The sequence below is a fragment of the Trichosurus vulpecula genome, chromosome 5, assembly GCF_011100635.1.
Source record: "Trichosurus vulpecula isolate mTriVul1 chromosome 5, mTriVul1.pri, whole genome shotgun sequence".
Taxonomy (NCBI): Eukaryota; Metazoa; Chordata; class Mammalia; order Diprotodontia; family Phalangeridae; genus Trichosurus; species Trichosurus vulpecula.
In genome coordinates, this window is record NC_050577.1 from 2,609,118 (window position 1) to 2,636,940 (window position 27,823).

Consider the following 27,823-nt stretch of genomic DNA (forward strand, 5'->3'; position numbering starts at 1 on the left):
GAGCTTTGTGGAGACACCAGCACAGGGAGAAAAGGCAGCAGGGGAGGCTGTGTGCCCGGATCACCGAGGCACCACATTACCCTTCCCAGACCTTCAAAATGAGCTGTTTCGTTGTTGCCTCCAAAGAATACAGTTGGGGAGTTCTTTCCTCTTCCCTCTGTCAACCCCAACCTGAAGGGAAAATGAAAACAATCTCCTTTCTGTCAGGAGAGATACTGTCTTTCTAGACAATTAATTAGATCACGTTTGAATATTCATTTTTTGCCCTGCCTAACTATGTAAAAATAGTTCATATTGATTGCCTAGGGGGTTCACAGTGACCTACTCTGACCCTATTAAAAACCTGGTGTAACACAGCAGCCAGGTCTGGGAGCTGTTCATTAAGGACTCCTACCTGAGCTCAGAGCCTGCCCAAGCCCTGGCCGTGGTCCTTCTTGGTGCCTGTATTTTGGGGGGTGGGGGAGGGGGAGGCCCACTGCCTGGGCCAGTGTGCATTTGCCTTGGGGGGATAGAACTCGGCCATGAAAGCAGCTCTGCTCTATTAGAGTCAGAAGTGGATCTTTCCTCTGTTGATCTAACAACATATGGGGATCAAGACAATGGCTGGGAACATGACCAGCTTCTGACCCCTGCTGGGAACCAGGGCAGTCATGTCTCCCAACCCTCATGAGTGCAATGGGTCCAGAAGAGAGGACCGGTGCTCTTGCTCCTTAACCTTCCCCAGAGCTGCTTAAATGGGCTGGGTTTGGTATTGCAGGAGGGGCAAATATTGACGTGAGTTCCTCCACACAGAGCTAGCTATATATCACTGGGCCAGGTGGAACCTGGGGGATACCGACACCAACTTGGGAAGATCATGAGGCCTGGACCAAGTTGGAGGGGATATGTGCATGTGCATCTACGTATGTCTGTCTATGTGAATGTGTGTTTGCGTGCATGTGTGTCTGTGTGTGTCTACGTGCCTGTGTGTTCATATGTCTGTGTATGTATGTGTTTACGTGCTATATGTGTGTGTCTATGTGCCTGTGTATGTGAGTATTTGTCTGTTGCAGGTGTGTCTGTGTGCCTGTGTGTATGCTGCGTGTATCTGTGTCCCTGCATGTGCGTGTATGCCTGTGTAAATATGTGTCTGTGTCTGTGTGTGCGTGTGTGTCCTTGTGCCTATGTGTGCCCGTGTCTCTGTATGGACATATGTCTATATGTATACACATGTCTGTATGCATGCTTGTATGTCTGTGTGAGTGTCTGTGTGTGCACATGTGTGTCTGTGTACATGTGTGTCTCTGTCTGCATGTGCCTGTGTAAGTGTGTGTGCACATGTGTGTCCATGTATGCATGCATCTTTCTGTGAATGTATGCCTGTGAATGTGTATGTATGCGTATGTGTCTCTGTGTGTACCTGCACCTGTGCACATTCATGTGCATGTCCATGTAAAGGGACCTGGCTTGTCTTTGGCTAGTAAAAAGAACCTCCAGAGAGTCTAGGGATCATTGTGGACAAAATCTTGGCTTTCCTCCATTCCCTGGCTCATCTTCACCTGGAGATGCTGATCTCCAAATCTAAGGAGTACAGATTTCCTGGTGAAACTCACACCAGCCACCACTTTGGTCTGGCAGACGGTCTGCAGGGATGATTTTCCTTAGAGCGTGTTCCAATGTCTTTGTTTCTTCTCTGGCCTATGACCTGGGAGGTCACACCCTACGTGTGGTCTCTTCGTGCGTCCTGGTAATGGGATCTGATGTCTTTGGGCTTTCTTTTCAGAAAGTCATTGCTCTGGAAAATGTGACAGTGGGTAGCCAGCATCCTCCCTGGTTCTCTCTGTGGAGTCTTCTCTGGGGGCATGAACCAGAACTAGGGACTTTCTCTGGGTGGTTTATTTGTGCTCGATTTTTTTTGTTGTTGGGGAATGTATCCGTGGGATAGCCCTTCCCACAAAGCTTGGTGTGGAATAGATGCCTTGTCAATGTTTGCTGAGTGAATGGTCTTCCCATCACATTCTGAAAACCCCAGGAACCTCAAGGCTGAGTGCAGAATCTAGTGTTTGCTCCTGAGATTGATCTCGCATCCTTGGGGGATCAGAACCCAGATTTAATCCCTGTTTTTCTCTTCCTCTCTCATAGCTCTGGGCTGCATTCATGCCCTTACAAGTCTCTCCAGCTTTTGGTGAGCTGTGTTCACTGGGCCAGAGAACGTTTGACTCTTCTTGAACCAAGGGAAAAACGCAGCAAGAACCATTTCCTTTCCCCTCCCTTCTTCATCCCAAAGCGCTGCTGTGTCATTGTCTCTAACGGTCTCCTTTCTTTTCCGGATGTCCAAGGCAATGGGGAGGTACTTAGGCAATGAATACTAAGGCAAAGAGGGGACAGGAAAGAGCCTGGGGGCTTCACCGGGGGCTCCCCTATACAAGTGGGTGGGAGTGGTTCCTCAGAGGGATCTGGGGACAACAAACGGGGCTTAGATCACGGCAGCGAAGCCTTTGGGGCTTCCAGACGAAGGGTTTGAGTCCCGAGGGGCACAGCAGTTCGCCGGTACGAAGTGTGCTCTCACTGGTCACTGTTGTTATAGAGATGCCTCTGAGCCAGCGTTGCAAAGAGAATGCTGGTTCACACCTAGTGGCTCATCCTCCTTTGGTTAGCCTGTGTCCAGCAGCCGTGGTGAGCATTCAGGGTGAGCTTCAATGTTCCATGAGGAATTAACGAAAAGGGTTTTTCTTGCCGAGCTCTGGGGTGTACACACACGTGCACAGATGTGCACATGTGTAAGAATGTGCATACGTCTGCTTATACACACATAGCACACGCACCAGCTTGTTTTCTAATCTTAAAGCAGTGAAAGGTCCCGTATCTGGATTTTTCACCTCTCTTGGCTGCCCCCCCCCCCCATGTTTCAGTCTCCGGCTTCCTGCTGGGTTTGTCAGGTGAAGGTAGTTTGTAGTGATGAAATGTAGAAATTTGCTTCTTTCTGTTACTCTGTCTCCCCAGTACATTGCCAGGGATGTTTTTGCATTATTTAAATTTACTGATTTGATTTTGGGAGAGGCTGTGTTGAATGTGGCCTCTGCTCGGAGCCTTAATTTGGAGGTATTTGCCTGATGCGGATATAGTGATCAATCCGGAAGACTGTATTTTAAATAGAAACTTGCTAATAGAAACATACCTGCTTTTTTTTTTCTGAAATATGTTTTTGGTCGCAACTGGGGACCTGATTAAACATCAGGGATGAAGTTTTCTTTGAGATGTTGGCCCAATATTTCCTGCTCCTCACTGCAGACTTGGCCCAGGTGCCTGCTCAGTCTCCTTGGAGCTGGGAGGGACAGGACCTAGTACATTGTGCAGTCTTCTCCCAGGCCTTGCAAATCTGTTTATGCAGGAGTGAGGACAGACTTTCTGAGGCTTGGAAGAAAACTTCCAACCTGCCATGATTGGATGGGCCCTGCATAACACCCCGCCCCCCACCCCATACCAGAAATCTTCCAATTACTTTCGGTTCAAGCACAGGGCATTGCAGTTAAAACGTGACTATTGTCTCTCATCAGGGTAACACTTGTTCAGTCATTTCAGGCTCTTCATGACCCCATTTGGGGTTTTCTTGGCAAGGATACTGGAATGGTTTGCCATTTCCTCCTCCAGCTCATTTTACAGATGAAGAAATTGAGGCAAACAGGCTGAAGTGATTTGCCCAGGGTCACACAGCTTACAAGTATCTGCGGCCAGATTGAATTTAGGATATGAGTCTTCCTGACTCCAGGCCCAGCACTAGCCACTGTGTCACCTAGCTGAAGGGTAACACATGGAGATCCTAGTAGCTAGATCTACTATCCTATTATGCTGGGAACTCTGAGTACATGGAATTAACCACATTCTGTGTCAGGGAATGAGACCAGGAAGAAATGGGCTCAGGACATGCATGTTGTTGTTATTGCTGGGTTGGGTGTATGGTCTAAGACATGGGGCCATTGCCCCAGGCAGGCAGCACTGGGTCACACAGCACTGTGTGGGGAGGCCTCTAAGCTATTAGGGCCCAATGGAAGGGACTGACCCCCTCTGGGAGAGGGAAGGAGAAGAGTGAGAGAAAGGGAGGGAGCAGGATCCCCAAAGACCAACCCATGCTGCTTCCTAATTTGATCTGTATTCCCAAGGCCCAGGGGCAGTGCCCTTCCAGAACAGAGACTGGCCTGGGCCTTCTAGCCTTGCAGGGTGCATCACCACTGAGATTCCAAGCATTTGGACCCAGTTAGGGAAGGTGGAAAGGTATGAAAAATTCTCTATTTGGTGCTAAAGTAACATCCTAAGTGCCCCTGAACCCCATTTAAGCTGTCATCTTGTAAATGGGGGTCTGTCAGCTGAGCAAATGTAAATGGATGGTAGTATTAATATGGACAGATGAAAGGGAGGGAAAGAGTGAAGGAGGGATGGAGGAAGGAGAGAGAGAGGGGGGAGAGAGGGAGGGGAAAGAGGAAGGGGAAGGAGAAGAGAGAGAGAGGGGAGCAGAAGAAGGAGAGAGGGAGAGAGAGAGGTGGAGCGGGGAAGGGGAGGGGGAGGGGGGGAGGAGGAGGAGGGAGGGAGAGAGGGAGAGAGAGGGAGAATGAATTTGACCTTGTATCCCTGGGTAGGTCACCAAACCTAGTGAAGGTGCTAATCTGCATTGTTTGAGGAAGTTCCTTGCTAGGAGCCCCCAACCCAGATGAAATGCATGGTGTGTCTATATGCACATATACAAGATAGAAGCAACTACACATGCACACGTGCATGTGTTGCACAGATGTGAGCATATATGTGTGTTACACACACACACACACACACACACATACACACGCCACATTGTGATTTCATCAGGGTAGGAGACTTCTATGTCAATGAAGCTTGGCATACACACACGTGTACACACGCATACACACATACACACTCGGATATGCACACACATATGTCTGTCTGTATCCCCACACATCATGCTAGTGACCATTCCTATCCATCTGGTGACTCCTGCAGGCTGCGCTGCCTCATGCTCAGCCCGCAGCGTGTAGAGAAGCTGGTCTGACATCCATGACACCAACTTTCTCTGCTCCCATTTTCAGTTGCCAGACGCATTTTTAAAGATGTGGCGATGTTTTCTTTCAACTTGATCCACATCTTAAATGCTTACACATCCAATGAATTAAACTTCTCCCAGTGTCCAAGGCTTTCATGTCAGCCTTTAACAAAGAGGATTTTTATGTTCCCTCAATTTACAAACATCTGGAGGAAAATAATGTGATAATTAGTCAGCAATGTGGGTTCACAGAAAACAAATCCTGCCGAGCCAACTAAATGCCTTTCTTTGATTCCTGAATAGAGTGAAGAGCAGCTGGGGGTGGGTTTCCTTACTGGAGGCATGCCTTTGGCTTAGGTTCCACAGTTTATTTTTAAGAGGCCCAAGGAAAATGCCAAGTGGACGGATTTCCCAGCTGACACTTTGACATTTTGAGAGAGAGAACCCTGGAATCCTGAGCTCCTGGAAGAGCCATGTCAGTTGGGTAGCAGTGCCATGCAGGGCCTCATTCCTTTCTCTGTCAGTCCTGGGTAAGCCATGGCCTGACTTATTCTTTCACAAGTCTGTATAATTAAAACGACAGTAGATGATGTTTGGTCACTGACTGGAGGGAGGCGCCTTGGAGTTTTGCCTTCTAGGTTGGGCCTGGTTTTAGCAGAGACTTGTGAAAGGAGACTTTTTTAAGGTAAAGAAGAGTCACTCTGAGAAATCATGAAACCATTTCCACCAACATTCCTGAAGTGTTCCACAATTCACATGGGAAAGAAGATCCAAGAACTCCCAAAGTGGCCTTTAATTGAATGCCTTTCTCCTCTTTCTCTCCTATCCCCCGTCAATAATTTTCAGAAAGACAGACTTACTTCATGCCCATTTTCAGTCTTCCAACACACGGAGGAGGAGAAGGATTTTTCCTCTCCGAAGAATCCCAAATGCTGTTTTTGTTTTCATGGAAAAGAAAGAAGGCAGAAAAGCAGTTAGGCAGGGTGGGGGTCCCACTGCTGCCTCACCCACTGACTAGGCTTTGGGTCGATTGCTTAATATTCCTGAGTCTCCCTTCTCTCCTCTGTAAATCTGGGCTGGCTGCCTCACTCACTCCTTGGTAGAGAGCAAAGTGCTAGCCACCCTGCGCTCATCTTGTATCCCCAAAAGTGAGAGGTGATGATTCTGCACCTTCAGTCTTCCCTTACTTTTTCCTCCATTGTTGCTATGTTTACCCTAGACTTGCCAATGGCTCTGGAGGAACTGAGCTTAATAGCTTAATAAGCACAAGAGCTGTCTCAAAATGGGACAGACTGCCTTCTGAGGGATTGGGCCCTCCCTGGAGGATTTCAAGTATAGCCTGAGCAGCCACTTGTTGAGAGGACTAGAGTTGGTCATGCTTACTTAGGGGTGGGCAGGACCAGATGCCCCTGAGGTCTCCTACAACTCTTGAGCTTCTGGGATTCTAGGAAATGACATAAGGAATCCAGGGTGTTCTACGTGCCTCAGGAGTCAGCCTCTGCTTAGATTCAGGGCATCCTGGAGGTTACCAAAAATCTGTTGATGCTTCAGAATTTCTTTCAAAATCTCTATATTAGGAATTGACATTTTGTTTCTAAGCTGCATATTCTGGGGGAAACGGCACGTATGGATGTGTAACCACACACATGCCTGTTTTCTAAGAGAGTCTTATGGTTCCTTTGCAAAAATGATACTGTGAATACGGTGGAGGGAATTCTTGGCCCAGTAAAGATAAGAAGCCATGGCTTCTGAGATGTCTTCCAGTTCAAGATTCTGTGGGACTATGCCTTCTCTTTGGATGACTATCAACACCACTCCAGTGCTGATGACTAGTAAACAATGAAAAGTCTGCCTGTTCTGAACCATCTGAAGAAAATCGATAATGTCTCACAGCAGATCAAAGTGAACCTGGGTTATCTGCTTGGGTTGGGTGCCTTCCATTGCCTCTCTTCCCAGTTCCTTTCTTCAATAGCCTTAAATCATGGTATTCCATTACAGAATAATATCGGTGGAGAAGAGAGCTTTTCGATAACAAAATTGTGTTCTTTGACTGGAATATTTGTGTAAGACTGAATACTTATGTTAGCCTGAGGTTCTCTGATGTTGGCTTTGTTTTCCACATGACAGCTTTGTTTATATGGAATGCCCACATATGGTGCTTTTCTCACTTCTTTTCGGGGCTGGCTCACTTAACCCAACTTGCCTTCACATACTGGCAGGACTGAATTCCTAGAGAAGGAGCAACACTAGGTATTTCTTAGGATCCCAGGGATAACCATGTTGTAGGAGAATATACCTCTTTAATCGCCACAATATCTCTCAGAGCCCCAGCCATTCTGTTTCTATTAATATAAACCCAGTCACTCACAACGATGCTATATTGGGCTTTACATGTAGCCATTTGTCAAATAATAATATAAAATCAAATAATAAGGTGAAAACAACAATAATATCATAGATACTAATATAACGCTAATAAAGAAATAATAAATACATCACAGTTTATATGTAAACCCCAGCTGCATTCTCTGCCAAATGCACAGTGTCGTCAGGAGTAGTAAGCAGACACAGGAACCCATCAGAGAAGCAAAAGTGCGTAGGAAATCTGTGTGCTCAGGGTCACTTGCAACTTGGATACTGTCACCTCCTCTTCTTTTTGTGTCAGGAAGTGGCCATTAAAGTTCCTTGAAGGTAGTTTCTTTATTGAATAGATGTCTCCACTGCTAAGCTAAGTTCATGATCCATGCTGTGCTTAACATGTCACTGGGAACAATTTCTCAATCAATTGTTGATCTATTAGGTGACTTAAGTGATTCTCGGCTTCCAAGGTGTTTCTCTCCTTCACTTGTGTTATTTCTCCACAGCAACTAAGGTGTACATCACTTTCAGGTACAGGCTTAGCTGATGCTTTGAGCTGAACTAATGTTACATGCTTTTAGGAAAAGATGACACTTTTATATTAAAGTTATCTAAAGTTTCTCCAACTGTTTCTTGGCAAGGTTTTTTCTTCTGCTTTTCCACCTCTCAACAACAATAGGTGATAATGCAAAAAAAATCCCAAAAAACAAAAAAAAAAACCCTTCGATCTTCTCTCCTTAATCTTCATTTTGAGGGCAAGTCATAATAGAGAACACAGCTTTTCCTCTTAGTATCAAGTAGCATTAAAGGGTCCTCTGGGGTCTTATTGGTCAACAAATCTACCAAGAAAAAAATGACATAATAGAGAAAAAGAGTTATAATCTCTTTTAAAATATAGTTTTGAAATATATTCTTTTACTTTCTCATCTTTCTGGGTTCAGACTCTGGCTTTTCTGTGCAAACTCACCTTAGCTTATGGTTAGTAACCAAATTCTCATTTTCTATGACTTGGTAATTTATTAAATATGTCACCAAATCATAGAAAAGTTCTGCTATCCATATTTCTCCAGTTATTAACCTAAAAGTACTCCAATTTTTACAGTTATTCATATGTAAATTACTGAAGTGAAACATCTTTCTATTCATTCCAGTATTATACAGCATGTCACATCCAAACGAACAACTGCTGTCTCAGAATTCTGAGTCATATTTAACCTTAATAATACCTTACGGGCAGACCTGGGTCGCTGACAAATGAATTGATTAAACTTAGCAACTGCTTTTCTCAGAAGAAGACACGTTTCAGAAAAATGAATTGTTATGGTCGTTCCTTTAAAGGATCATTCACTTACATAAAGGGATTTATTTTTTGTCTTGAATCTAGGATTTCATTGATACAAGGAACTCCATAAACCAATGTAGATTTGCACCCACTCTTTAATTTGCTGTCTCAGAGAGATGCCTAGAAGCGCTGAGAAGTAACTGATATGCCCAGGGTCACATCTAAAGATGAATACAACCGATCGAGAAGGGGAAAATTGGGCCAAATAATCTCTCTTCCTCCCCGTCTCTCCTTTGACTTCCTTCCTTCCTTCCTTCCCTCCCTCCTTCTTTCATTATTTCTCGTCTCAGTAGAAGGGAAATATCCTCTTGACTCAGAAAGAAGGATCTGCTGTTGTTTGCCTTTCCACCATTGTTCTACTTGAATCATATCAACCATAATGGAATACATGTTGCCAGTTCCTTAATATCCCAGGACTGGTTCTGCAGACTGTGGAGGACTTAAGCCACTCATTGACTCTTATTTGTGATTCTTTGCCTGCTGGTTATCTTTCTGTTTATTTTGTGGTGAGTGGGGGTGTGGAAGAAAGATAATGGACCCAAAAGCTGCTGCTGCTACTTCTTCTTCTTCTTCTTCTTCTTCCTTCCTCCTTCCTCCCTCCCTCCTCCTCCTCCTCCTCCTCCTCCTCCTCCTCCTCCTCCTCCTCCTCTTCTTCTTCTTCTTCTTCTTCTTCTTCTTCTTCTTCTTCTTCTTCTTCTTCTTCTTCTTCTTCTTCTTCTTCTTCTTCTTCTTCTTCTTCTTCTTCTTCTTCTTCTTCTTCTTCTCCTCCTCCTCCTCCTCCTCCTCCTCCTCCTCCTCCTCCTCCTCCTCCTCCTCCTCCTCCTCCTCCTTCTTCTCCTCCTTCTCTTCTTCTTCTTCTTCTTCTTCTTCTTCTTCTTCTTCTTCTTCTTCTTCTTCTTCTTCTTCTTCTTCTTCTTCTTCTTCTTCTTCTTCTTCTCTTCTTCTTCTTCTTCTTCACTTTACATGAAGAAAAGAACACAGTAAATGTAACATGTTAGCTCCCCCTTGTTTCCCTCTAAATCTTCTTCTCTTCTTTTCACTGCGTTAGCTAGGATTGCTTTAAGATTATTTTAATGGTGAAATGTCTCCGAGAAAGTTTTTGTGAGCTTTCTGCCAAGGCTGTGACAGGGATAGCACATAGGCTGCTCTTTTAATAGAAGATGGAGGCTGTGTGGCATCCTTACTGTTTAAGATACAAAAGGCCTAGCTTTTCAAGCCTAGTTTGGAGGTTTTAATGGAGTTCTCATTGCCCTGGGCCAACACCTTTCTGACCTAGAATTATTGGTTGCTTTAATGAGTGCAGAGGCAAAGGGCATAATTTTTTCTTGGACTTTAATCAGGGATGTTATCATTTTAAATCTTATTTCCATTAATGCCTTTATTGCTTTCTATTATTTACATTCTAACCCTGAGCACTTGGCTGGCCCAAGTTAGACCTGGTGCAGGAGAGTAATTGGCATGTATTTTATGATTAAAATATGCAAAACTCAGAAAGTAGGTTGGGGGCTAGTCAGTGGGAGCCCTCTATGCACAATCTGGTAGTCGCAGTGAGGACACTGTTAAGTCTTAAACATAGAACATTTACTTATTGATAAGGCAAAAGCAACAGTCATCTTATTATCACAATCCATTAAAGCAAAGCAGTCTCAGGAATAGTCAATACGTCACTGTCAACTCAAAAGTCTAGGCCACACTTTCTCACCTCTACACACAGTCTCTGTGATAAGGGGCTGCCCCACCCAGAGGCCGCAGCTTGGTCCACCACACCAGACATTCCTTCAGGTGTTTCACTTCTCTTCAGTTGTAGTATTAGCAACACCATTCAACTGTAACGATATTCCTGAAGCGCAGCTTGTTACCTACCAATATGTGTAGACATAAATATATCTGCAACCGTCGATATGTATCTAGACCGGGGAGTTGAGAGACCCATTAGGAGCCTATTGCAACAATCTAGGCAAGAGCTAACGGGGGCTTGAACGTGGTGGGAGCTGTGGGAGTGAAGAAGAGAAACCAGATGCGAGCGGTGCTGTAATAGAAACAGAAAGATGAACTGACAAGGAGGAATGCGCGTGAAACCACAAATCTCTGCAAACAACTTCCATTGTAAGAGAACGTGAATTTCACGTGTTAGTTTCCCTGTGAACCTCCTTTCTTTTCTTCTCTGTGTTAGCTAGGATTGACCCACTCCCAGCCCCTACCACACACACACACACACACACACGCACGCACGCACGCATGCACGCACCTTCCTGCACCTTTGGAGGGCTGGTCAAAAATGCCAGGGGGGGAATTTGAAAGTTTCCTGTAGACCGTGGCACCATGATGAGATGACAGGCTGGGAATGATGAATCCCTTCTCCAGGCAATTAAGCACTGCCACCCCTTGCAGTGACTAAAAGAAATGTGGTGGAACACCCTCAAGTCGACTCTAAAGTCTATGAATTGCAGATCTCTCGAAAAGGCGCTTGTTCTGTGAGAAGCCTCCAAACTCCTTCTTACTCGACTGTTTCCCATTTCTCAGAACATTTACCAGAAGCTGGAGAGGGATCTGCCTCATTACCGGGTGGCTTTGACAAAGGCTTTGGTTCCTGGTTATCACAAAAATGGAGAAAACATCCCTAGTCCTCTGTGGGATTTGGGGATCATCAGTTTTCCTTGATCAGTGTCAAGCTGAAGAGTTTTGCAAATTATTTTGGCAGAACATTGAGGGTTTATTAACCCATAGCACCCAGGAAGCCAGTTTCATTGCAGAAGGTGCCTCAGGAGGAGTCAGGAGCTTAAGCATCCTTCTCAGAATGTAACTCAGTCTAGATGGAGCAGTGGACAGAATGCTAGGCCTGGAGCCAGAAAGCCCGGAGTTCAAATTCTGCCACAGATACTTACTAGCTATGTGACTCCAGCCAATTCTCTTAACCTCTGTTTGCCCCTGTAAAATGGGGATGTAATGGCACCTGCCTTGCCAGGTTGTTGTGAAAATCTAATGGCATAATATTTGTAAAGCCCTCAGCACAGTTGCTGGAACATATTAGGTACTATGTAAATATTACTTATTATTAATGAACAAACTTTTTAGTTATGACTACTCCTATCATTAGTGTTGAAACTCCAAGACAGTGGATGTCAGAGGCATGAGGGGCATCAAACACCCTGCTGATGATCTAGGTGAAGGCTTTCTGCTGCTTCAGAACATGCTGTCGCAATGGGCCACTCTGCTCAAGGATGTACGCTATCAGACCGATGGATAGCACAGTGGAGGAGGTCCTGGGAAATTTGTCCTTGCCACCACCCTTCCAGTAACAGCCAGAGGAGGAGGAGTCCCCATGGGAAACTTTTGTTGGTCTAGTCATTGTCCTTGCCGAGCCGGGCCTGGCACAATGGCCACAGCACCTACACCGACCAATCGATAGATTAATCACTCAATCAGCAAGCAGTCGAATGCTAGATTGTAAGCATTCATTAAATGCTTACCATGTGCCTGGCACTGTGCTGGGACTGGTCATCCAAAGACAAAGGTGAAAGTCCCTGGCTTGAAGGAGCCTCCATTCGACAGGAGGAAATAACATACACACAGAAGCATATCTCATGTGAACACAAAGCAATACGGCAGGGGTGAGTCAGAGCTTTGTGGGGTGGGATAGCTGGGGCATGGGAGCAGGAATCAGGAAAGGCCTCATGGAGAAGGTGGTACTGGAGCTGAACTCTGAAGCAAACTAGGGCTCCGATGTATGGAGATGAGGAAAGAGAACTTTCCAGGCCTGGGGCATCATCTATGCAAAGGCCCAGAGATGACGGCGCTGCCTGGGCCTTGTGAGTCCCACCACAACGCTGATGTAGAAATAGATCTCAGAATCTGTGCATAGATCCATTGCCTTAAAACCAGATGGTAGATCAAGTTTACACATTTTCTAACATGATTCTTCTTTTTTTCAAACTTTCCAATACTTTCATTACTTATGGCTACTAATGCTATTCTGCTTTGATCATTGTAACTTTTACTGGTCTTGGAGAGGTTCTGAATTTCTACACCCCCTTCCCCCATTCCACCACCCCCCTTTCCCTTCCTATGGGCTCTTACAACAAATAGAAATATAAATCAATACCACACTTGGCCAGTAGGTGGTGCCTCCCTTGTACTGGATATTTTAGATTCCAGGAACCACGGGGTTCCTATTTTTGTGACATTGAGGCATTTACTTAGAGACAGACAGTTCTGGGCCCTTGCAGTTTTGGCTTCACAAGTGCTGTTTTACCAAGATATTGGTCACCTTAGAGGTGTGCTGGTTGGGTGGCCAAGGTAAGGTGGGAAGTTGCTTGGCAAGTCTGAACATTTTTGTGTTGATGAAGAACAGATACATGAACATAGAATCTGCAAGATCCATTCATTCACTCGGCATGACTGTCATCTACCTTCTCCTATAAAACAAAAAGACACTTTCTTCTCTCCATGCACCCACTGTCCAAGGCAGTCTCAGGGGTCCTCCCAGGGCTCAGCATCTTGCCAGGGGCTTGGGAAAGGATGATTGATGCATGGTATTATGGGAGCAGAAGAAGTGGTTAGTGATCAGGAGGCCAGAGAACCTACAGTCTCGTGGCAATGAGAACATTGGTTTCCATTCTTTGGATTCCATTTCTAAAAGTGAAACATTGGAAGTGTTTCAGTTTTAGAAGGAAATTTTTTAAAGGTAGTCAAATGCTCTTTAGTGGATTAAAAGGAATGACCATTTTAAAAGCAAAAGGGTAGAAACTGTGAGAGTATATTCAAATCAGAGCTTCTTAGCGACCAGCTCCTATTTCACCCAGCAAAGGAAGCTGGAGCAACAACCACTGAAAAGGCATCTTTTTTGCTTATCAGGGAAGATAAAGGCATCTTAGGGGAAAAGAAACACTTTGAGATCTTTGGATGAAAGGCACTGTGTGGGCATAAAAAGGAAAGAAAAGGGCCAGAGAGATGTTTAGACTTGGTGGATGAGTTCAGGCATATATGAGGATAATTGCTACAGCCCAAAGGAGAAGTCAGGACTGCAGAACACATGAGGTCCAGAAATGATTATTTAAGAAAAACATATATATATATACACGCGCAAATAATGGGGAAGAAGGAAGGATTTTTTTTTTCATCCTCGGACTGTTAAAGATCAAAGTAAGGGAAAGTTAAATGGAGGATGTGAGGGTGACTCAGAAGCTGCCCAACATTTTCTCAAAAGATTTTCATCATGGACAGAAATAAAGACATCCTGGATGCTGGACAGAGGTGGATAGCCCTGCTCTTTGGAAAGAGCTGCAGCACCATTTCCCCTGTCTTGCTCATCCCACTTTCTATGGAGTATGTTATACAGTATGTTAGGAGAGGTGTGCAAAGTTGGGTATCTGGTAATGATGAAAAGAAGTGTATCCCCAGGAAAAAGCAGCTGTTGAAGGACTGGGGTAGGTGGTAGATTTAGGGCAACCACAGAAGGTTTTTTAACATTTTTCATTAGAAACCTGGAGCCTATGTTTCTTAAGGGCAAAGGAAAGAACAGAAGATGTGGAGAGGAAGAAAGTGAAATCTCATGCTGTCCACAACGCAAAGATAACTCAGTGGGTTTTCATCAGGAAGAGTCCCCAACATGTCTGGAAAATTCAGTGATAAGGCTGAGCAGTCTCAAGAAGGATATATGACTGATAGAAAGAAAAAAACCAAACTGATGATCAGTTAAGAACAGACATGAATGCCTAGGAAAGAGAGGGAGGAATCTTGTTGCTTTGGTGAGAGAGAGAGGCAGGCAGGGTTGGACTTTCAAGGTGAGGTGTGTTGATGGCTGCCTGCTCCCCTGGAAACCAGAACCTGGGGGTGGGAAAACTGCTCCCTCATCTATCTCAGTATCATTAGACTAATGAGATTGGTCAAGGCCACATGCATTCTAATTCTTGGCAAAATTCTTGATGAATCGAGTAAACAGAATTAATTGCCTTGTGTGGTTGTGGGGAGAGAAGGCGCAGAAAGGAATTGTACAAGATGCCAACAACTCCTCAATTGGGTAACCATTTACCAGCAACACTGTCATACACATGTTGGAATCCTGCCAAGCCCATGCAGTGGCATGATCACACCCGTTCTTGGACATGGAAGCTTTTTGCACTCTTGGGTGGATGTGACATGGAGGTCATTTCTTGTTGGACGATTATTGTCAGTGCAATTTGTCCTTGTTCAAGGCCAGATTTTTGAGGACCTTGCTACAGAATTTCTTGGAATAATGGCTTTGTTTTTGGAAAAACCATATGACCCATAGACCATTTCTCTGCAGATGATTCTCAGATTCGTGTGTCTAGCCCTAGCCTCTCTCTTGACCTTTGGTCTGCAATCTCTAACTGCTTATTAGAAATCTCTAATGAGGTGTTTGTAGGTTCAATGTATCCTGAACTGAAATCATTCCCTTTCCTCCAAAGCTATTCTCTCTTCCTTTCAATGGAGCTGCCACCCTGTTTTCCCAGGACCACAACCCAGGAGTCATTCTTGACTCCTCTCTCTTACCCCCAGACCTCCTCTCCCATATTCAATCAGTCATCAAATCCTGTTGTTTCTACCTTCAAAACATCTTTACAATATTCCCTCTATTCTTCCACCTGGCACCGTTTCACAACTTAACTATTACAATAGCCTTTTGGTTGACCTTAAATCTCCCAACTCCAGGCTACCCTCTACTCATGTGTCAGATTGACCTTCCTGAAGTATGTCTTAATATTGTTCAGTCATTTTTAGTTGTGTCTAATTCTTCATGACCCCATTTTGTGTTTTCTTGGCAGAGATACTGCATTAGGTTGCCAGTTCCTTCTCCAACTCATTTTACAAATGAGGAAACTGAGGCAAACAAGGTGAAGTGGCTTGCCCAGGGTCGCTCTGCTAGTAAGTGTCTGAGGTCAGATTTGAACTCAGATATTTCTGACTCCAGGCCCAGCACTCTGTGCACTGTGCCACCTAGTGGCCTTGAGTCTTACTATGTCACCTCCAATTCATTCAACTCCAGTGGCTCCATATTATTTTTAGCATCAAATATAAAATCCTGTTTGGCTTTTAAACCCCATCCTCACCTGGCTCTATCCTATCTTCCTATTCTTCATGGACTTAGCTCTTTTTTTACTCCTCAACAGTCTGTGATCCAGTGACATGGCACCTTGTGACCCTCCCCCTCCTCCATGACACTCTTGTCTCCTGACTCTGACTCTTTTCACTAGCTGCTTTCCATGCCTGAATCTTCTCCCTCCTAACACCCATCTCCTGGCTTCCTTCAGTTCCCAGATGAAGTCCCACCTTCTACAAGAAACCTTTCCTAGTCCTCCTCAATCTTACCTCCTCCCTCCCTTGATTATCTCCTAGTTCCTAGGAGATATCTAGACCTAGTTCCTAGTATTTACATTATTTGTACATAGTTGTTTGTCTGTTGTGTGCCCCATTAGACTGGGAGCCCTTTGAGCACAGGGACTGGGTTTTGGGGCTTTTTGCTGTAGCCCTAGTGCTTAACACAGTGTCTAGCACATGGTACATGCTTAGGAAGTGAGGTTTGGGTGAGGACCAAAGCCTTTTGGTGATCATTTACCTGAGATGCAAATAAGGAGCAGCCATAAGGGAAATGTATTGATCAAAACATTAATGTGACTTATGGATGCTTCGAGGAGGTCTTGTGTAGCAACAATTTGGCTAGCAGCAGCTGTTGAGGTGTAAGACCCACCAAGACCAATGACAAAAGCTGCCAGCACAGGTTCTTTTGATCTGCTTTACTAAGGAAAGCAAATTTTAAAGGGTTAACAATCTCACTTTAATTAAACATACAAATATCATTCACTTAGTTCAGGAGAAAAATCCATCACCCTGAACTTCAAAACAAATACAAACAAATTACAAACAGAGACAATATAAACAGACCAAAACACAATTCATAGTTACCAAAGAACCAGTGGGTCTGGGTTAGCAAAGCCAGGGGGCAGTTACAACAGCTTGCCCAGAGTCACATGCCACTCTTCCAGTGAGCGAGAGCCCCACACGAAAAACGCCAACCTTTGAGTTTATATATCTTGTTCAGGGTCAAAGGGCATCTCAATGTGCCACTCAAATCCTCATGGCTTAAAAGCTTCTGGCATCAGAAACACATGACTCAAGCCCATGTAAACTAGGCTTTCCCTTAAGGCAAGCAAGTCATCAAAGACTACTGATCCAATCAAAGAAACAAAAGTCAGACTCTTCAAGGGCACTTGATTAAATAAGTGCTAAAAGAGAAAACAGTAAAAGAAAGTCCCACCTTAGTTACTGATACATCTTGTTCCCTTTAAAATTTGCTGGATGCGTTTTCAAGTTAGTTACCAACCATGAGCTCATTCTGTGCTAACGGGACAGGTGGGATAGGCTGTTTGCAGGATTTTGATGCTCCAAGTCTCCAGCCATGCCCACTCATCCTATGGAACATAGAGAAGACTCCCAGTCCTCCACCAATTTAGCCACAGGGGCCTTGATCTGTTGCTCTCTTGCTCATATCGATACACAACCAACTGCCCAGGAATCTCCCCTCATTCTTACCCTATAGCTCATCTGTCTTCTAGAGATTCCTTTCCCTGATACCACCCTTTCTAATGATTCCCTCTTTGTAATATGTGTCAGCCTCCTCACACCTGCTCTGTACCTCTCCATTAACATTTTGGTGATACTTACCTTTCATTCTTCAGAGATCAGAGTATTTCAAACTGTAAGAGTATTGATATGAAAATGGTTGCCCTATTTTTTGGGAAAAGTGTGGGGTCATGAGCTGCCTGCCACTTCCCAAAGGTAATCCTGCTGCATTAAATTCTGGGCCTGGCTCATTGTCTCTTTTTCACCATAGGATGTGCATTATAGACAAAAAAAGACCATCAAATCCTAAGAGGAATTTCTATGATATATCTATAGGATGAGGGTGGACCACGTCAGACCGGTCAATTGGATGCTATGGACATATCACTGAAATGCTTCTTCTCAGGTTGGCCATGTTACCTATGAAAGCCTAGTTCCCTTGGGCTGATGAAAAATGTTCCCAGTGAGGTATCAGTGCTTTAACTAGGATGTGCTGCTCAGCTGTGGCCGTGGCTTTGGAGCAGGAAGCTGCCTATTGTTCAGTCATTTAGTCATATCTGTCTCTGTGACCCCATCGACCATAGCATGCCAGACCCTTCTGTCCTCCATTATCTCTCAAAGTCTGCCCAAGCTCATGTTTGCTGTTTCCATGACACTATCTCTCCATCTTATCCTCTGCCATCTCCTTTTCCTTTTGCCCTCAATCTTTCCCAACATCAGGGTCTTTTCCAGTGAGTGCAGTCTTCTCATTATGTGGCCAAAGTATTTAAGCTTCAGCTTCAGTATTTGACCTTCCAGTGAATAGCCTGAATTAATTTCTTTAAGTGTTGATTGATTTGATTTTCTTGCTGCCCAAGGGATTCTCAAAAGTCTTCTCTATCCCCATAATTTGAAAGCATTGATTCTGTGGCAACATGACAATAAACATGAGTTTGTATAGACTTTTGGGAGATAGTGGACGACAGGAGGACCTTGTATACTGTGGCCAATGGGGTTACAAAGAGACTGACCCAACTGAACAACTGAGCAACACAAGGTGATGCTTTCAGAACTGCCAAGGTAGGATGGATTTTTCTAAAACAGAGCTATGGTCAGCAAACCCTGTGACCAAAATGTGGAGTGATACTCTTGATGGCTTTGGGGCTGGATTCAACCCATAGGGTGAGCTCTGTGTAGGGAAGGGCCAGTAAACACTTTGTGACCCACCCAGGGAATGAGCTGTTCTGGTGGAATTGAGGGGGTGGGGAGAGAATTCAGAGGGGATCATGTCTGGATCTGGCTTTCTTCTGTCAGCGAAGAAGTGACCTCTGGGACAACTAAGTCTGAGAAATGTGAAGAAAATATAAGCTTTGGGTGGTGGTTGACTCCAAGGGGGAATTCTAAGAATAAACTGAAGTCCAGTGCTAGTATATTGGCATATAGAAAATAGGATTAACTAATAGGTGGTGATTGGGGGGGGCGGTATTTATTGTTAGAGACAGCAGGGGCCTTAGAAGTCACTTGTTCTAAATCACTCCCCTACCAAGTAGTTGGTATAGCTATGGAAACCAAGAGGTCCAGCATTCCTTGGGGACAGAGGAGGTGATTACTGTCCTTTCCAGTAAAAGACCCATCAGTGGCTGACTTGACCCTGGAGATCTTGTGCCTGTAATTAAGACAGTTGACACCAGAGGGTAGCAGTGTTGCTCTGCAAAGTGGAGGTGACCAGTTGACTGTCCTTAATACCTGGAGATAGATGGTGATCAGAGAGCAAAGATGCAAGCCTCTTCACTATTTCAAAAATCAGCTTGTACAAAACTCATCCTTTTGAACAGAAAGGCACCTTAGAGATTCTCTGGTCTAATCACAGCCACTCTCTTCATAGAGGAGGAAGCCTGTGCTCAAAACTGCTCATCTCTGGGGGTGAGTGGCTGGGAGAGGATTAGAACCCAGGTCTAGCTCAGGCATCTTAGCCTGGGGCTCTAGCCAGTCACTTACCAGGTCGTTGTCTGGTCTGCCTTCTTGCCCCTCCTCCCCTTCCTCCCCCTGGTTCAAAGACATCTTCCTGGATCAGGGCAGCAGCCTCATCACAGGGTCTTCTGCTGCCTCTACCTCCACCACCTTCATTCATCTTTCTGCCCCTTCCAGATTTGTTTTACAGATCCATTAAGGCTCATCACTCCCCTGCTCAGATATCTTCAGTATCTTCCTATTGCCTCAGCAGTGAAGGTCAGTATCCCAGGCAGGTGTTCAAGGGTCTCTGCAATTTGGACCATTTGACTTGTCCCATAGATTTAATAGAGCCTTTCATTTGTTTTATGTTCCAGCCAGTTGTATTTTCCTTGTCCTCTGAATACCCCTTGGCCTTTTCTATCTCTGTGCTCTTGCTTATTATGTTCTTTGAGGCTGGAGCATTGTTTCAACAATCCAGCTAGCAGCTGTTGTGGGGGTGAAAGACCAACACAAGCCCAACATCAAGAATGCTACCAGCATGCTACAAAAGTCCCCATTCTTTTGATCTGCTTTACTAAGGATAGCAACGTTAAGGGGTTAACAAGCTTATTTTAATCCAGCATACAAATATCACTCACTTAGTTCAGGGGAAAAAGCCAGCACCCTGAACTTCGGAGCAAAATAGAAAGTACAAACATCGACAGACAGACCTTGTCTGATTCAAATCCCAATGCATAGTTACCAGAGTTTAACAAAGTCCCAGCATCCGGGTTTACGAGCTGGAGGGCTCTTAGCTACAGCTGCCTGGAGTCTCTGCATCAGCGCGCCGAACAAAGAGTGAGAACCCCACGCAAATACCTCTGTCTTCTCTTCTTATACCATTTCAGACATCATTAAATGTCATCTGAATGACCAGAACTTAGGCTCCTGTGATTGGCTCTTGAGTTAGCACCTCCCCTTAGTACACTGGGAGCTTCACACCCACATAGGCTTAGCACCTAATAGGGGTTTGGGCCTGGGGCTTAGCACCTAGTAAGACTCAATGAAATACACTGATTTATTCAAAGGAAACAAAAGCCAAACTCTTCAAAGGCACTTGGTTGAACTGAGTGCTAAGAGCCTACTTTGCTTTCCAACATAAGCATCCTCCCCTTCCTCCTCCACTAGTGGGATTCCTGCCCAACCTTTAAAGCCAACACCAGTTCTGATATCTGTAGGAAGACTTCCTTGACTTTCGTGTTAGTCATGCCTTTGCCCCCTCAGCCAACATCGAGCACTATGGGGGCACTTCATTAGCATATGTACTCACCATGAGTTGATTTGAGGGATAATTGTGTGTGTGTGTGTGTGTGTGTGTGTGTGTGTGTGTGTGTGTGTATGTATGTATGTGTGTGAATCTTATTGCTCATGGATGGTGTTTTATCTAAACCTGTATTCCTGCCCACACCCTGCCCCCAGTGCCCATCCCTGGTTTCTGCATACAGTGAGTGGTTAATCCATGCCTCTTGAGTTGGGTTAGTTTCTTCTTCTTCATGACTTAGTGTCCCTCTCTAAGATTGGGGTAAGAATGATCCTCTACCTGCCCCATTGGGTAGGGATAGTGATCAGAGGAGAGAAGGTGGGCTAGAGCAGTCCACTTTCTTACTTAATGTGGCTCTGTCTGGAATCCCATCCTGGACTCTCTTCTGGATAGATGGAGCTCTGCTTTGGGGCAGGCAGAGACTTCGAGACAAAAGTGAGCAGGCTACTTGGCCTGTGCTCAGCCTTCCTCACCATTGTGCTGGGCACTTTGTTGTGAGACCATAGAAGTTAGAGTTGAGAGGGACCCTAGAGATCATGAAGTCCAACCCTCTACCATTACCAAAGGAGCTCAGGGAGCCCAAGTGACTCACCTAAGGTCAAAGAGGTAGGTGGAGGAGCTAGGATCTGAATCCATGTGGGTCTTCTGGGGCCAAGTCTAAGGCTCTTTGCCATTACCTCAGACTGGCTTCTCTGGCTACTGCCATTACTGGTTGGTGCCAGGCCCTTCTGCCATCCCTCCACTGTGAGGGCAGCCCCTCCTTGAGACTGTTTTCTTTTAAATGCAGTCAGGACTCTCAGTCACATGTCTGGCCAGAACTGGATGTTTTCTGGATCTCCTACAAAGTCACAGTGTTTGAAAGATGTTCATCTCCTACACAAAAGGAATCTCCCCCCTCCTGTGTCTTTGCTCCTGATGTCACCACAGGCTGGTAACCTGGTCTACCTCAGCCCCTTCCCGTCTCCCACATGTACACCTGCCTTCTAGAAGCCTTCTCTGACTTCCCCTTTCCCCCAGAAGAATTCTCTCCTCCCCCAAATGTCTATAGCAGCCTGTTTTTTTCTCATCACATGGCACATGGCACATTCTATCTGCAATTTAATTCAATAGTATCTATTATCTGCTTACTAGGTGTAAGATGTTGGGTTCAGTGCTAGGATGGCTGAGGCCGCGTCCAACAAAGTGAAGAGGAACTCACTCCTCCTGACTGCTGCTCTATTGTTGGAAATCCTAAGGCTTCCACGGATACCGAGGAACAGTCAACCCCTCTTCTTCTGCCAGCATCTCCTTTGACTCTGGTACTCACATCAGTAGTCCATGATACCAGGATGGGTACAGTCATTGCCCCAGGTCTCTAGGAAGCTTCCTCAGTGGTGGTTTCTCTCACACATGCTTGGGGCTGTCAATATCCTTGAATACACGAGAGAACTTCTCCAGAGGATTCCATTTGAGGGAGAACATTGTCATTCCTGTGTGAGAATTATTCATGGATGACAGAGCTAATGGCAGTGGCTGCCCTTGTGTATGAATGCTCAGGAGCTGCCAGGCTCATACCCTGAGCCACCCTTGCTGGCTTAGCCCCATCTATAGAGTTTGTCTACCCAGGTTCTGACTCCAAAAACCAGAACTAAGGCTCATAGGGGTGAGAGAACATCCTCTGCAGACCATAGGGAAGCCCCTGGAGATCTTTCATCAGCTAAAGCATGACAAGGAGACGCTCCTGCTTCCCACTGCTGGTGTCCAGCTGGGATCCATGAGTAATGTTCCTCGACACATTTGGCACACTGGGTATTTGTCAAAGTGGTTGTCTATAACCATCTGGATTCAGAGTTGCCCAGAGTTCAGGACTGGCCAATGGGCCCATCTTACCTTTGCTAAGATCAGCCAGAGATTTCCCATGAGCTCAGCTTGAGTGCTGAAGAAGGCTTGGAAAGTGAGTAGTTGCTATATTATATCAGGGCCACCAGGTATAGCACTGAAAGTGTAAATCACCTTGGGTAGTCATGTCATTTTATGATATTAAGGCAACAGGCTTGGAGTCAGGAAGACCTGAGTTCAAATTTGTCCTTAGACACTTGCTGGCTGGGAGTCCTTGGGCAAGGGAACTTGGAGCTCAAATGTATGTTTCCCCCAGAATAGTGAGGAAGGCAGACACTAAATTAGCAGGCCTTCCCCTCTGAAGGTACAGCTGGCTCTTTAAGGAGCAGTGAAGAGGAGCCTTTTGGTCTGCCTTTAGCTCTGAGATAACCAAGTCATTTTTTGTCTGGCCAGACAGTAATCATCCTCAGAAGAAGAGTGCTTGTGTTTTTAAATCATCCATCATTCATCTTTCGAATTTCTCTTTCTGATGTTCTAAATGCTTCCTTGAGCCTGGTCTATAGGATTCTGTCAGACTATGTGGACAGTTACTGGAGTTTTCTCCGATGTCCTGAACACTGTTAAAGCAGAAAGTTGTAGAATCACAGGATTTGGGAGAAGAGCAACAGATGAAGAATTCCATTCCCTCCCCTCCCCCCAGGTGTTGGGGCCTAGAGGCCTGACTGCGTATCAGGGAGTCATCCCCAGGCAAGGTCAGCCTGTGCACTGTGCGTAACTTGTGTGTTGCATTGATGGTTAATGATGTGTGGGCTGTCAAGCTGAAGTTTTCAAGGAAATCGCCAGTGAAGAAGTGTACAGATTCCCATTGTGTGTGTGTGTGTGCGTGTGTGTGTGTGTGTGTGTGTGTGTATGTGTGTGTGTGTATGTGTGTGTATGTGTGTGTGTGTGTGTGTGTAGACATAGATACTTCACGAAAGCATTTTAGGGAGAGCTCCCCTTGTGTTCTGAGCCCATGTTATAAAGCGGTAGGATCCTCCTTTTCGTCAACAAGCAATTATTAAGTGCTTCCTCTATACTGGACACTTTCTTAACTGCTAGAGATTCAAAGGAAGGCAAAGAACAGTCCTTGCCCTCAAGGAAATCACATTCTGATGGGGCAGAAATTGTGTCCAAACTGGGAACAGAGAAGTTACAGACGCTGTGAATGGGAGGTAGTTTCAGACGGAAGGTACTAAGGAGAAGGGAGAGGAGCAGGGTGAGAAAGCCTCCTTGAGAAGAGGGGCTTTGATCTGAAACTTGAAGGCAGCCAGGGAAGCTACGAGGGAGCGGTCAGGAAGGAAAGCGTCCTGGGCGGGTGGGGGCGGGGGGACAGCTGATGCCAAGGCTTCACGTCTATGGACGGGGGACTAAGGTGTGAGAAGCCTGGAAAGGCAGGAAGGAGCCAGCTGTTGGAAGATTAAAAATGGAACCCTGGTTCCTCTTGGGCTTCTAGTTAAGTGTCAATGATGATGATGTTCTCGCTCAGTCATTTCAGTCCTGTCTGACTCTCCATGACCCCATTTGGGGTTTTCTTGGCAGAGATACTGGACTGGTTTTGCCATTTCCTTCTCCAACTCATTCTGCAGATGAGGAAACTGAGGTAAATAGGGTGAAGTGACTTGCCTAGGGTCACCCAGCTAAGGAGCATCAGGAGACCAGATTTGAACTCAGGAAGATGAGTCTTCCTGATTCCAGGCCTGGTGCCCCCTAGCTACCTAAAGCGGCCGATGTAATTCACAGACATTGTGTGTCGTGCTTCTACTTGGAGAGCGCATACCTGTGATGATGGCTCATTGCGTGGAGCTCCGTTCTGCGCTAGGAGTGGTTCTTCTCTCCTACACTGTGCTCTTCTGCTGCAAACAAAGGGACCCTCCCTAGGCAACATGAGGAAATGGCCAAGACCACAGGAGTTTGTGAGCAATGATGTTAAGTCTAGTGAGTGTTCTTAAGCAGAAGAACCCATGCGTCTGATTTAGTGTCCACGTTCTAGCAGCTAGACAGGCACCCTCCTATACAAACATGGCCGCATGGTTCTCCTCTGGACCACTCGGCTTTCTTCTCTCTCTCATGGCTTTGAAGAAAGGACCTGGGATGTGGCAAACACCAGCTGCTCTCATGGGTTGGCTGCCACCTCTGCCTTCTCTCCTTGTTCTCTCCCAAGAGTTGCACAAAACTCTGACCCTAAAGGCTGATCTCAAGAGAATTTCCTTTCTTCTCCAGTTGGGAAGAATGATAACTCCCAGAGTCTTTGTGGCCAGTCAAAGCCTTGCTGGATATTGCTACATTTAATAATATTTTTAATTGACGTCTTTTAAAAATATTTCCGTTTCTTGCTTCCCAGGAGTTACCCTCTATAGCAAATACTATTTTTAGAGAAAGAAAATGAGCAAAACCAATCAATACATAAAAAATCTGAAAGTACCCAATTTACCCCATTTGCTGATCTCTTACTTCTGCAGAGGGATGGGTGAAGGTGTCCTGTGTCTTCTCTGGATCCAGACTTGTACTTGTGATTTGGCAATGACACCTTTGGATTGTTTTGTGATTATCCTTTCAACTTATATTGTGGCAGTCTTATTGTTTTATTGGCTCTGCTCACTTTACACATCAGATTGTGTTCATTTTCCCAGACTTCTCTGTTTTCATCACCTTTATCCTTTCTTAGAGCATGGCGATATTCCATTCCATGCCCAGACCACAATTTCTTTAGCTGTTCTCCAAATGATGAGAATCTAGTTGGACTTCAATTCTTTGCTATCACAAAAGTGCTGCTATTAATATTAGCAGTTATGGGGACTTTCCTTTTATCAATGACCTTCCTGGGCTATAAGTCTAGTAGTGGAATCCCTATTGACATTTTAATCACTTTGTTTTCGTAATTCCAAATTGTCCTCCCCAATGTTTGTTCTGATCCACAATGCACCAACAATGCATGAGTGGGTCTCTTTTGCCACAATACCCCAGCTCCACCAACTCTTCCTATATGCTGTCATTTATGTCAGTGTTCAAAACATGAGGTGAAACTTCAAGATTGTTTTGATTGGTGTTTCTCTTATTATTAATGATTTGGAGCACTTTTTCTGATGGGTGCTAATAGCTTGCAATTCTGTTGAGAACTTTGTGTTTATACCCTTTGACAATTGGCTTTTGGTCATGCATGCACACACTGTGTTGGTAACCAAAATGGGCTCCTTAGCACTTAGTTCAACAAGTACCCTTGAAGAGTTTGGCTTTTGTTTGCTTTGATTAGTTCAGTGTCTTTGATTGAGTCTTACTAAGTGCTAAGTCCCAGGCCCAAACCCCTATTAGGTGTAAAACCTTAGTGGGGTGTGGATTGGCAACTAAGGTGGGGCCCAAGGTGGAACTAACTCCAGGGAGGTCCTAGTTTACATGTCTGGGAGAGCAGAGGCTTTTAGACCACATGGGTTTAAGTCTGCCTCTTTGTGACGATTCTAGGTCACATGGGTAAGTCGCATGCGTGACTCATCCCTGATGCTGAAAAAGATATAAAAACCAGGGGGTGGCTGTTTGTTCTTTGGAGCTCTTTGCCATGGCAGTGGTGGCGCATGACTCTGGGCCAGGCCTTGTTCTGAGCTCCCGGGCTGAACCTAGATGTTGGTAACTATGAATCTGTATTGGGTCTCTCTATTGATGTTTGTACTTTGTTTGTAATTTGCTCTGAAGTTCAGGGTGCTGGCTTTTTCCCCTGAACTAAGTGATTGCTGTCTGTATGCTGGATTAAAGTGAGCTTGTCAACCCCTTCACCTTGCTTTCCTTAGTTAAGCAGATCAAAAGAACCTGTGCTTTCCCAGTGGGCCGGCAGCTTTCTGGGTGCTGGCTGTGGGTGGATCACAGAAGCTGCAAGCCGGATTGTGGAAACAACACGTATACACATGTGCACAACATGGCACACACATGCACACATACATACTCATGTGTACATGCACACCCATGCACACATGCATACAATGTACATAATACACAATGCATACACATGTACATACTGCATATGCATGTACATGCACATGCACAATGTATATAATACACACGTATATACACAATATGCACATGTATACACACATGCATACACATGCACACACATACACACATATACACATGTATACAATACATCTGTTAGCTCTTTACATATCTTGGATACCAAAACCCTCCTCTGAGTAATTTGCTACAAAGATTTTTCCCCCATCTGGCAGTTTCCCTTCTTATCCTTGGTGTTAATTTTGTTTATCTTTCATGTAGTCAATGTTCTTTTTTATCTTCCATAATGGCCTTTCTCTCTCTCATGTGGTTAAGAGTCCATCTCCTGCCTAGAGCCAGGAGACAGACGTACTCGGCTTCTCTTCTCTTTTTTAAAGGTGTGATCTTTAGTATTAAGATCACGTACGCATCTTGAATTTGCTGTGGAATATAGTGTAAGGTGTTCGCTTGAGCCAGATTTCTGCCAGGCTGCTTTGCACTTTGCAGACTAGTGTGTATCAGATGGAGAGTTCTTTCTTAAGTTATTTATGTTTTCCAGTTTATCACACCCTGGGTTATTGAGTTCCTTTGTCCTCGATTGTCTGTTGTCTAGGCTGTTCCATTGATCTGCCTTTCTATTTCCGACCAATAACAAATGGTTTTGAGGATGGCTGCTTTGTAATTTCATTAGAGTCAAGAAGTACTATTCCTTCTTCATCCCTATGTTTTTTATTATTTCCATTGATAGTTTAGACCTTTTGTTTATCTAAATGAATGTCGTTACGATTTTATCGCTTTCCCTTTGGCCATTTGATTGGCGTAGCATTGAAAGTGTAAATGGACTTGCATAGTCTAGTCCTTTTGATTGTATTAGGGCAGCTAGGTGGTACAGTGGATGGAGCACAAGTTGGGAGTCAGGAAGACCCGAGTTGAAATCTGCCTTTAGACACTAGCGGGAAGTCCTTAGGCAAGTCACTTAACTGTTTGCCTCAGTTCCCTCACCTGTAAAATGGGGATAAAGGTTATTGTCAGGATCAAATGATATAATATCTATAAAGTGCTTAGCACAGTGCCTGGTCCATAATGGGTGATGTAAACATGCTGTTATTATTATTGGCATGGCTGAGCAATGAGCACTGAAAATTCCTCCAGCTCTCAGTGGGAGGTTATTCTCTACATCCTAAGGAACACTTTGTAATCAAATTGATAACAACTATTTCATGTGTTTTGGTAGATTGTTCCTTAAGTATTTTATACATTCTGTTATCATTTTGAATGGCATTTTCTTTTTTTATTGCATCTTGGATTTTGTGAAGGGCTTCAACTGCCAAAACAAAGGTTTTATATTTGAACCTAGAGATAACGGGGAGTCATTGGAATTTCTTGAGTTGAAGGGTGAATAGAGTGGTGGCTACATACTGAGACCTGAGGTTTTGGGAAGGTCACTGGG